Source organism: Carassius auratus, chromosome 50, assembly GCF_003368295.1.
Source record: "Carassius auratus strain Wakin chromosome 50, ASM336829v1, whole genome shotgun sequence".
Lineage (NCBI taxonomy): Eukaryota > Metazoa > Chordata > Actinopteri > Cypriniformes > Cyprinidae > Carassius > Carassius auratus.
The window spans coordinates 5,834,231-5,847,331 of NC_039292.1; the positions used below are offsets into that span (position 1 = coordinate 5,834,231).

The 13,101-nt window shown below is 35.6% G+C and overlaps 1 pseudogene; it reads right to left on the bottom strand.

The window, feature by feature from the left end:
- The window catches only part of LOC113066388 (NT-3 growth factor receptor-like), an 85,006-nt pseudogene that overhangs the window by 41,734 nt on the left and 30,171 nt on the right, over positions 1 to 13,101 (bottom strand).

Genomic DNA, 13,101 nt, shown 5'->3' on the forward strand with positions numbered 1-13,101 from the left:
GATGGGAAGTAAGGGGGAGAAAAGGGACAAACAGGACTGGCATAAGCCATATTCAAACTGGCATTGAGAACCACAGTTCAACGTTTTAAAGTAGGCAATTTACAATGTTCCTGTGTTCAGAACCCTTTCCTGCAACCATGCTATCCACAAGGTCAGTGGTTCTCAATTCCAGACCTCACAACCTCTACTTTGCATATTTTTGATGTTTCCCAACCAGATAACCAGCTGGTTAGAAGAGAGCTCCATGCATAAGGGCTGCACGATAATGACAAAAATCATAATTGTCTATTTTTCCCTTGAAACTGTAATTGGGATTATTAATTAAGATTATGACAATTGAATGATGTTCATACCATTGTTTGATGCAACTGTATGCAATATTTTTATATGAAAATAAACAAGCCAAAAATAAACTTTAACTGAAAAACCTTTAGTGTACGTATTAAGCCTCAAATGTCAATTATACATCGGACTGGTTTCTTCTTTAAATGATAAAAAAGTAAAAATATGAATGGTACTCACTTTAAATTTTACCATATATATATATATATATATATATATATATATAAACATTATGAATCAGAATTTATGCCATTATATTTTAGGAATTTTAGGAAGAGGATTCCTTGCAAAAGAAAACAGCCTGACACTTGGCAATCTTTGGCATCAAAAAGCTTGAAACCCCCTTCTTTACAGAGCTGTACTATGTGCTTCCGTTGGGAAAATACTGGCATTTTAGTTCAAAAGCAGCACTAATGCTGAACACCCCTTATGAAATATCCAAAATCCTCTATCATGCTTTTGTCAGGCAGATGTGCTGGCATGTTGGTTTTGCACTGATATTTTTTCATTAACTTTGCAGGCTGTCGTAGTCTATTTAGCAAATGAATACACGCGGTTTACAATGAAGATGCAAATTGAGGAGAGAAGTGTTTGACTTTCCGCCCTGGAACCAAACAAATGTGAATTGTGCACACTAAACATGGCAGACAGAGAGGAACAAACAAACTCCCACAAACAGTGATATTTGCGTACGCAGAGCTGTCAGTTCCACTGTCATGTGGCGGTGTTTGTGTGCATTTGCATCTCTCTTTCTGTCACTCCTTTTTGCGATCCTTTTCATCACGGTACGCGGGACCCCCTCCTGATTTCATTCTCTCTTCCTCAGTCATCTTTTCTTTGCATCATTTATTCCAAACCACTGTAAAATGCTGAACCATCTCCCTCCGCATCTCTCTTAATGTTGCTTTTTATACCTTGTGCTTACCGACAGCTTATATGTGGATGCTAGAAAACCGGAGCTGTAAAAATAAAGACGGCGCTGACATTCATTCCCCAGGATTGGTTTGCAGGAGGTAACAGCTCAGCGGCCAGCATGGGGTCCCGCAACAGAGGTATTGATCCGTACCGTGTCAGCAGGGCTGGCATGACCTCCCAGAGGAGAGCACAGGCTGTGCCCAGCGCATCTGAGCATCACAGCCCATTAGCCCAGCTGATATAGGGAGCACCGCTCTACTGGAAAACTAGCGTAAGAGGCCAGCCGCTACGGTACAAGGAGGGTGGTTCAGAATATGAGCTTTTAGCCCAGTGAGACGACTGAGATATGCATAATGCCTAAATCTACTTGCATACAAGCACTCACAAAAATGGTCAAATTAGAATGATTATGACTGTTTTCATACTGGTTTCCTCCAGATGTTGTCATTGGTTAACAAACAGAGAGTCCCGCCCCAAACTCGCACCACTGATTGAGTCAGTGTTGATGCGTCAAGGTGCTCAAACAGATCGATGTTTGAATAACATGTTTGAGATGATCGGGTAATGGATGGCTCATTTACAGTTGGTTTAGCAGATTAATACATTAATAATCTTGAAAATGATCATCTATATAATGTATCTTAATAATGATATTTATAAATAATAATTTTAATTAAATTAAAATTATTATAAAGTGAATTATAAAAAAAATTATAATAATTATATAGTTAATTAACAATATAAAGAGTTTATATATATATATATATATATATATATATATATATATATATATATATATATATATATATATATATATATATATATATATATATATATATATATATATATAGCCAGGGATCAGTGAGATTATATATATAATTTACATAGTTTTATAAAAAAGTAATAGTAGTTTGCATTATTAATTTATGAAAAATTATGTGAATTATCATCAAGTTATGTATTATATAATAAATCAACGACATAAATTATTATATAAAAAACATAATTTGCATAATTAAATAAACATGGTAAATTACTTTAATGTATAATCTGTTACACATAATATAAAACATACATTTTTAATATATTAAATAAACAAATAAATAAAATAGCTACAAAAATGTGTTATTAATAAATAAATAAATACATATGCTACAATGCTATTCTTTTGAACTTTTCATTCATCAAAGACCCCTAAAAAAAAAGTATCATGGTTTCCACCAAATATTAAGCAGCACATGGCTGCTTTGGCTAGCACAATAACAAGAAATGTTTTTTTGAACAGCAAATCAAATCAGCATATTAGAAGATTTTTCTTAATGATCACATGACACTGAAGTAATGGAGTAATGACTGCTGGAAGTTCCATTTTGCAATCACAAGAATAAAGCCAATAGTTTCAAATGATGGTGTATTTTAATTGTATCTACACATCCCAAGGGGATAGAAATTGTCTTGGAAAAAGAGAGGGAATCATATTAGTATACATTGCAAGCCTGTCTCTCCTGCATAAGGGCCAGAGTTAACATCATGCCTGTTTTCCAGTAAAACAAGATCTCTCTCTCTTTCTGTAAAAAATCCCAGCACTTCTAGACTTTTGAGCAGACAAAACCTCAGACAAAAGCAACAAGGTTCCTGGGATGACAAACCACCATACAGTGTAAGCAAGTCAATGCTGTGGTTTTGAAGTACAGCACAAAGCAGGCAGACGCCGTCATGGAAATGACTGACAGCCGAGCACAGGAGGCCAGACCCCAGCCTCACAAATACCACTCTCACTGTTTGATTGACACTTTTAATCGGTATAACACCGCTCCATCATTTAGAACCCAATCTATTTTAGTCACACAAAAAAAAGACATCAGACAAATGGACACCGTTTCATGTTTTATAAAGGTGAAAAAAGCTTGGTCAAGTATGATATGAATGCTAATAAGTTAGAGAGTTTAGTGGTATTGTTTCATGCCATTAAGTAAGTCAAAAGTGACAACTGAAATGGAAAGTAAGGGGGGGCTTGTGGGTTTATTGATTGGAAGGGAAGTTAATATTTTTCCCACTTTAATTGACCACTTTTTAGAAATAGAGACAGTAAAATGTTGCAATACTTAAAATGAAATAAAAATCTGCAATACTGGAATATGAATTGTAATATGCTGATATATGATTGCCATATTCGAATGACAGGAAATTGGAGTGAAAAAAGGAGAGAGGGATTGAAACATGTTGTAGTCAAAATTTACACTTTAGTACAAGTTTAGAGCAGATATTTAGCAGAGATTATAATTTTGAATGAGATAAAATAATAAAAGAAATATTATAATTTAATAATTTAATAAATACGTATATACACCCAAAAGGTATATAGAAAAAAGTCACTAAAATATAACTTTTTTTTAGAATATAAATTAACAATATAAAATAATTAATAAAAATAAATAAATAAACGAATAAATAAATAATGAAGCAAACAAAAATTTATTTTTTATTTAAATTAAAACATAAAAAGTGAAAGGTTACAAAATAAATGTATAGTTATAAAATAAATAAATAAAACAAAAATAAAAAGTATTGACTAATTGACTTAAAAAATAGTAAACAATTTTAAGGTATAATATAAAAATAAATATATATAACATATTATAATAAAATAAAATAAAATAAAATTATAAAAAGAATGATAAAACTAAAAACATATAAAATTGTATTAAAATAAACTGGTTGTACATTTTATTAAGTCGAACAGCTGTTTCGCATTAAATAGACAAAGAAACTTCTAATGACACTGTGCATTTAAGGTGTGCGTATTTGGTTAGGTTAGGCAATAATAAATTCTAATAAATGTTTCAACCAAAGTGTTCTAATACTTTACTTCAGAGTGGAATCTAAAGCATGAAAGTGCTAAATAGATATTTATTTAGCAAGTCCTTATTTTTGAATTCTAGAAAGCATTAAGATTTCTTATTCCAGCTTTTTGCTTAAGATCAATGCTGAAATCTGTGAGTCAGCTGCTGCCACCCGACCTTGCCTGTCACCCAAACATGATCTCTTTCTCAAGGGTTTTTACAGGGACCCTGTCAGAAGCCTTGGCTATCAAAAGAAGAAACCTCCTCTTTTGACACATCTCTGACAAAGAAGCCAATTAGTTGAGCCTCTCATGGCCCAGACCTGTTCTCGTGTATGCCGGAGAGAGCTTTTATCCTGCTGTACAAGGACATCTCTCCATGGAGAGATGATGCTGATGCTGAGCGCCAGTGGCAGGAGGGTGTGAGTTTCACGGGGTGAGTGCAGGTTGGTGTGATGGACCTTTTTGTGTGTCTTTAAACACTGATACTGAAATAAACACTCCTACTCAGTTTTTCCTGCACTACAATGAGACAATTCAAAAAGACTGGTTCAGTCTGTCACTGAGTGACAAACTCCCTGTTAATATAAAAAATAACGGAAGAATGCAACTGACTCAATGACATTCAATGAGAAATAATACACTTCAAATACCGTTCAAAAGTTTAATGCCTTTGAAAGTCTCTCACGGTCACCAAGGCTGCACCTACTTGATTAAAAACATTAAATACTGTAATACTATGAAATATCATTTCAATTCAGAATGTTTTCTGTTTACATATATTTTAAAATGTAATTCATACCTGTGATAAAGCTGACTGTTGCAAGATCTTTCAGAAATCATTCTAATATGCTGATTTGGTGCTCAAGAAACTAGCATCAAATGTAGAAAGAAAAAAAATGTACACTCTATATATTAATGTATCTAAATTCAAAAGGACCAAAATAAGTCATTTGAAAAATTACTATTATGTATATCGGTAATGCTGTAATTACTTAATGTAGATGTTTTACAAGTGACAGATTATGTTTGGAACAATAATATATGTATAACTATATATAAATAGCATTATGTTAATTTCTTGTCGGTCACATGGCATTTACAGCTCACTGATTGACCATGAGCATTAATGGCAGATTTGAAACTGTGTACTTCCAGAGAAACTGCTCTTGAGGAATAAGATAGTCAATAGAGCGCTTCTCTCCAGGTATTATAAACCTCCCTGGTTTCAAACGCATATGGACCTTGAATAAATGTACAACTATTCAGCTTTTCAGAGCAAAGAAAATAAATAAATATCCTGTTCAGGAAAGACTTTCGAGAGCTCTGAAAACAATATAGCTTTTAAGCTTGTAATTATTCTGGCATCACGTCAGAAACAGTGATAAGGTAGAAAACGCATAGTCTAGTTCTTTAAAATAGGGTCTGAACTGCATTTAAATCATTAATGACAGAATCAGAATGGAAGGGATGGAGCGGCTTCGATTTTATATTAAAATAAAATCTCTGATTCACTTCTTACAAACACTTCCTGTGTCTGTTTGCCTCTTTAAGAAGAATCGCTTTTTTTTCCCCAACTGTAAGTTGCTTTGGATCAAAGCATCATCAAAATGACTAAATGTAAGTGTAAAATATTCTAACGAAAATGACATCGTCACAGCATTCTACAACCTCACAGCAGGCCTTTCACCACCAACAGCTCACTGATTCCACAACACACACACACACACACCAGACTGTAATGTGAGAGTCAGGGTCACTGGTGGACCAGTAGGGGTGGGAATCGCAAGGAATTTATTGATTCTGGTTCTGATTAACAGTTCTTGTTCCAGTTGATCTTAATGTTTGTGGTTCCATTAAAAGGAAAGGAATCTAAAGGAATTTAACAATTCTGGTTTAGATTTTTCTGATTCTCAGATGTTTTGTAGGGGGAAAAAATCATACCATATATAACATTTAAAAATATATAATATAGTATAAAATAGCTGAATCTTAGAATTTATTTTTAAAGCCAGTAAAAGTTCTGGTTTCAATGTATCTTAACTTTTGTGGTTCCATCAAAAGGAAAGGAATCTAGGTTGTGATTTCTCTGATTCCAATATTTTTTTTTTTTTTTTGTAGAAATACAAATACAAATCAAATATAAAATAGCTGATTCTTAGAATAAATTTTTAAAGCCAGTCAAATCATAAGGGAGCTTGCAAATTTGGAATCCCCTTGCAATCTTTGCATGTATTTCAGGAAGAACTACCAAAACATCCTGCAAAGCCTGGTTCTCCTTTGACTACAGCGGCCTGTGCTCCTGAAGAGAGAGTGTGAAAGAAAGTGCATAAAACAGTGAAGGATGACAGCCAGTGACAGTATAAGAAAGAGAATGACAGATGAACAGGCTGGAGAAAATACCAAATTTGGGGACAGTCGGTACCCCACATATTTAAGAATATAACTTTACGACCTCTATAGACAATAGATTTCTTCCGTATCAGTCTGCTGCTCTAAGTTTTATGGGAGCTGTCTTTCAGAAGTTTGTAAAGTGGCATTGCAATGCATCATGGGTCATGATGAGTGACGGTCTCATTGCCTGGATTCATGGGCTGGTAATGGGAAGTAAAGTGCAATGAACGTGAAAACTGGTAGGCCGCAACATGGCTCGACTTGAATCCTGCTTTTGCTCTGTGATGAAATCCTGCATATTTAAGCTAGACATATAAACCCTAAAAATGTCAAATATGTTATGCAACTATCAGTGCAGAAAACAAAACAAATGAAAACAACCTGAAACAATCCGTGATGCATGGCGATATACCGAAGCATCATATTTTAAGCCTATCATGATGTAGTTGGCAATATCCAACCCTAAAATTGACTTGATTTGTATAGCAATCACACCAGGATTAGCATTATTCGACCAAATTCCTTAAGCTTTACATTTCACCTGACACAAATGAATAATGCAAAAATGCAAATATTGCCTGCCGGAAATGTGATTAGTCATTCCGAGCTGATGCCAACATTTCATAAAGCTCATCGAAATCACCAACAGGCATCATCATTAATTTCCGATTCATATTTCAATGAGTGAAGAGGACGGCGTCAACACATTTAATGTGTTCTCTCAAAGCACTCAACTTTCATCAAGCCAAATAAAGCTCTCACTGGGGCTCAGGGGCCTTCGGAGCCCGCGGAGACAATGGAACGTCTCTCCTTTACTGATGAGCATCCTATCGCATTTCAGAGAGGGAGACATGGCTGACTGACTAACCACAAAGTCAAAGGCTCATTTTGGAGTTCTTTCACAGAGAAGGAAAAGATGTAAGCTGTTTTAGCGCGCTCCTCCCGTTGCGAGGGGAATAAAACAGCAGCCACATCAATAGTGGCATGAATAATAAATAATGTCATCTCAGGAACAAAGAGAGAGATGGGTGGAGTGAGAGAGAATGATGGAGGAGGATAAAAAAAACTGAGTTTGCATGCCAAGGCCAAGAAAAAAAAAAAAAAAGAATGAGAACAAGAGAAAAAGAAGGGTGGCGTCTATGAGTGATGGGTTTTAGAGAAGGACAAAGTTAGAAAGGCTGAGAGAGGGCAAAAGAGAGGCTGACAGAGAGAAAATTCATGAGAATTTGACATGAGGGAGAAAAGAAAAAGACAACCACCAAAATTAGCCTTAAGTCAGTGTTGTAACATTAAATGCAAAGCGAAACTAAAATGAAACTAAAATTTAAACCAAAACAAAGCTAAAAAGAAAAAAGGAAAGTGAAACAAAACACAAAGAAAAGTTTGTTCTGTTACGATTTGACGCATTTTCATCTTTTTGCACATAATTGTCAACTAAGAATGTTCTGCTATTTAAGTGTAAAATTGACAAGAAAAACAGAAATATTACAGCCTGCAAGCTAACCATATAAAGGAAAAGTGACATTTAATTTAGGGAATAACCTTTACAAGTTACATATGAAAACCATTGCTGAATGTATTCCGTCTTTGCGCCACCATCCAATGGAAAAAAAACAAAGATGCCTCAGTAGAAATCCAAAAGCCTAACTTTGGATTCACCACACATGGCTAGTAGACACATGAAAGTGAATGCCCCACTTCAAAGAGCAGGTCGACCAAAGCAATAGGCCACTGCATTGATTTCTATATATTTTATTCAAAGTTGCTCAAAAAAAATCATTTGGCAGTCGGATAAAAAAAAAAAAAAAAGAATAAACACGTGGTAATAGGCCCCTTGGTAGCGAAACTCTTACTGCAAGCGTTACAAAGCTTGGTGAATCTCCAAAACAATTTTTTTTTTTTACAAATTTTTCTAAAAGTCAGTATAAATTCAAAGTTTATCCTATTTACTTAGATAATTCAATTTCTAGGTTGATTGTGTATGATTAACCAAAATAATACTTTACATACTTATGAGACAAAATTATGAGAAATAGTGAAATACAAGACGTGTGGCGAAAAAAAAAAAAATATTTACTGATTTCCGAACAAGTAAAAAAGAAAATAATAATAATAAAAATAAAAAAAATTATTAGAACATATTATTTAAATAAGTATTTGGGATATACACGCATGCTAACTATGAAAATAACCTTAGAAAGACAAATAAGCCAGCTATTTTGTTACAGAAAAGTTCAGTTTAAATTCCAGGACAAGTGTACAAAAACTATGAAGATACCCAAGTGACAGACTAGCAGACTGCTAGTGTCCAGACTGTACCTGAAACTTGGCATGAAAAAAGGTTCCAGTACACAATACTAAAGTGCTTACAGTGGACACACGTTGTGACAAATACATGACACAGAGTTCCCAAACATTTTGTATAGACATTCACCAACACCAAAATCGCACTCGCATCAGTTTATGACCAAGAGAAAATAAGAAGTGCATCTGCAGGTGATGATGGACAGCACAAATTGGGGTGGACTGTGTGGAGGTGACAGTCTGCGATCCCATGTCCCTTCCACAGCTCACTGGCAGGAAATTGGGAAATAACAGTCCTGTCACACTCGTCCCATTCAGCCTTCATTAAGTAAACCATCTCTCTCTCTCTCTCTTCTCCCGCATTCTCCACCACCTTCTCTCTTACAACTCAGGCAACTCTACCTCAGATAATCTTTGTTTATTCAGAGCACACAACAGAGGGTCTTTGCTAACCGTCACAACAAGGAAGTGAGCGAGCGATCTAACACAGAGAACTTCAAGAGGTGCACAGCGCTGCTTTATGACATAGATTGTTAGGCCAATTATCGAAAGGAGTCATTTCGGTCAAGCAATTTTAAGCCATCAAACATCTACAGACAAAGCTCTGCAAAACTGCTCTTTAGCGATTTAAATCCAACGAATGTGTCTGCTGGGCTACTCGCAAATCTCACTTTTGAGAAATAGCTGCTGGTGGTGCTTAGTAACACCTGGCAGGGAACTTTATCATCATAAATTATGCACGGAGGTCCAAAGCATCTCTCGAATAAGAGCAGCCATGATACTGTGCAGAGTATACAAAGATAGAAAATGCATCGTCCTCATTTGCTAAACATGACCTAGTTAAGAAGATCTATTGCCTGGTGTAGATGAACAAGTGAACCCAACATCCCGATCCATATCTAACGGGATGATTCTCAAGGAACCAACAACCTGACTTTCAAATGAGGTGTTCGAGAACAATCTAGCACACAGGACTCACATGTAGCGCAGGTAGGGGTTCTTGGCGAAGGCTCGCGACTGAATCGTACGCAAGTTGCAGTTCACGATGTTCCTGCAATAGAAAGGACAAATAAACGTGTATTAGTAGTTTTTAGTCCCAAGTGGGATCCCAACAAATTTTACCAGATTTGTTTTTTTTTTTTTTTTGCAAAATTTGAAAAATTGGCTTCTAAAGCCACTTATTTAGATAATGATTGTATATATACATGTCATTTACAACAAATGTATCTCACTATCTCTAGAGAAGATTTGTATTTCTATAGAAGGTTCTAAACAGCTTCAGGTTCATGCATGCAGAAAAAAAGCACCTGTGGCAAAGGACAAGTAGGTTATGTTAATGTCAAATGCTACATTAAGTTGTTCTGATTTGAAGTTTTTCCACAAATATTTTATGTGCTTGGGTCTAAGAGGAGGTGAGCTGGTAAAAAAAAGGGTGAAAGACCAGTTCATGTTCATCATTTTAAATGGATGTGACAGCATATAGGGGCTAAACGGGCTTTTAATTGCCTAGCTGTCTTGCAGTAGTGTTAAAAGGGGAAATTTGGAAGTAAAAAAAATAAGCATCATCAAATCCTCTCTTCCAGTCTGTCTCAACTCCAGAAGTAACGTAAAGTAAGTCATTAAGGGCAGAATATCATCAAGAGCCTGCATCCTTGCTCCTGGAGTTATTTATGCTGGCAGCTGGAATCAATTATGTATACTGAATACATTTTTTTTATTGGCATTTGTGAGATGTTTATTTGCACGAAGCACTCTCTGCTCTTGTTATTAGGGATGTTTGCGTGAGCCAATACACCAAAGTATTTCTTTTAGCATGAGGTTGGAGACTTAAGCCCGATGAATATGATACTTAACGTGGATAATCACCAACTGCCAATTTTGATTCGTGAACGGTGGCCTGAAAGGAGGTCTCAGAGCAGACGAGACTGATTATGAGGAGGATAATTGAAGACATGAGTTTGCCAAGAAAATTATTTACCAGTTTTTTAGTAAGTGCAATCCCTTTGGCTTCTTAAAATGCTGATATTGGACTGCAACATTTAGATTGATTGATCAACAACATATGGTTCATTACTGTTACCATGATTGCTAGGAAATGCAACAAGCATGTCTCTAAAGGCCTGTTCACACCAAGGATGATAACTATAACATTAACTGTGTTTCTGTAGCTCAATTGGTAGAGCATTGTGCTATCAAGCGCAAGGTTGGGGGTTCGATTCCCCAGGAACACATAATAGGCAAAGATTGATAGCCTGAATGCATTGAATTTGGATAAACGCATCTGCTAAATGCATTAATTTAACTGTACAGTTTTAATAACCTTTCTAGTTATTTGAGAATTGAGACATCCAGTCTGAAAATAATGAAAAAACAAAAGAACAATATCTCTGAAATAACCAACTGATGAAAAAAAAATTGAGATCAGAGTTTGAAATGACTTAACAAAAATGTTATGCCTCTTTTCTCAATACCAAGAACACAAATGTAAAAGTTGCATGATTTGTTGCATTCCGGGAGCAGTACCTTTAGCATTTTAAATGATGAATTATTTGTCATTTCCTAAAAACAGATGCCCTAGATCATAACATCATTATCATGTTGCAGACTCCGACAGAATTTCACATGCTGAAAGCCTAGAGAAACCACACATTCACTGTGGTTTGGGACTTGGGGGGGAACTCTGAATCTTCTCAGCTCAGAAATTCCCTCCAGTGGCAGAGCGTGACCAGGTTCTGCCACGTCCTCTTAATAGTAAAGGTGAGAGGTAACCGCTAATGAGCAACTTTCTAATCATTGCTCCTGGTCTCCATTAACCAGTAGAGCTATTATAGGGTGGAAGAAGATGTTTGAGAGAGGAAGCCCTACTTATGAAGAGCCAAGTAAAGATACGTGCATGACGGCAGAAGACTGAATGAGGTAAAACAAGGTTAGACCAGATGGAGGGTGTTGGGGAAGTAATTCCATTTTCTGGCCACTTCAGCAGCATTATTTGATCATTGCCTTGGGGAGACACTTTTTATGTGGGGCTGGCTAGAAAAAGCATTTGGATGCCACTGTAAAAGTCACCCATGCTAGTATGTCATTGCAAGCAATACGTTCCTGTAGATGTCAGATCAAAAAGCTATCTTTGGCGATTTGTTTTATTATTAATAATTTTATTTATTTTTTTGCTATTGTCCTAAGCAAGATGTTGCAGTGATGTGGTACTCACAGTCTCTGAATCCCAGTGTACAACTCCATGTCGACATCCCTCAAAGTCTGCAACCCAGACCAGTTCTCAATGTGTCTGCAAAACAAATCCAGAACATAGATTTAGGAGATATTCATCTGCAAATTCCCGCTGGCCTGCAGAGAAGGCATAACTGTTGTGGTTGGTTCAAAACAAAAACATGATAAACATTAGAAGTGCACTAAAATAAAACAAAAATCCTGACCAATAAGCTGTTAATGATTGTGTTACGACAAATAACTGATAAAAGGCTGATTTTAAAATGATTTTGTACTTTTTCCAAAAAACAAATAAATAAACAGAAATTAATTCAATATAATCAAATGAATAAACACACCACAAGTACATTTACCACAATCTACCACAACATTATAAGTCCAACTTATAAAGAACATTTGATAAAGCCAAAAGTAAAGAAAAAAACAACAGATCCCAAAGAACAAAAATAGACAGCATTCATGATTTTTATCCAAGCAGCCCAATGCCGCTGCCAGTGGTTGACAGAAATAACTAGACCTCTTCAGAGCAGCTGTGACAAGATCCAGCTGGCATCATCGTTTTATGAATTAGCAGCCATTACAACACAGACTCTGATTAATAAATGTTTTCAGAGGTTTGGCCAACGCCATAACTATGTTTCTAGAAGTTTTCCCATCTCAAACTCTTTGGGCATCCGCTGCTAAACGCAGCCACTCAGAAGACAACAAGGGCTTGCCGACGAGCAGACGGAATTAAAGTTTGAGCTCTGTGTGTCATATTTAAGTGGAATATTAAAATGTTTTTTTTTTTTCATGCCAATGCAGGTATACCAATTACAACCATTTTGGGTTCCCCAAAAATCCCTTTTAATGAACACTTCTTAAAAGATTTATTTTACAGTCCTGTTCCTCATGTACATACTATGTACTTATTATAGTAATTACAATAACTATGTAATAACTAGGTACTAACCCTGAACCTACCCCTAAACCTAACCCTACCCCATGTAGTTACCTTGTGTTACCAGAACTTTCTTAGATAAATACACTGTAAGTACACTATAAGTACATGTTATTACACGTACTGTAAAATAAAG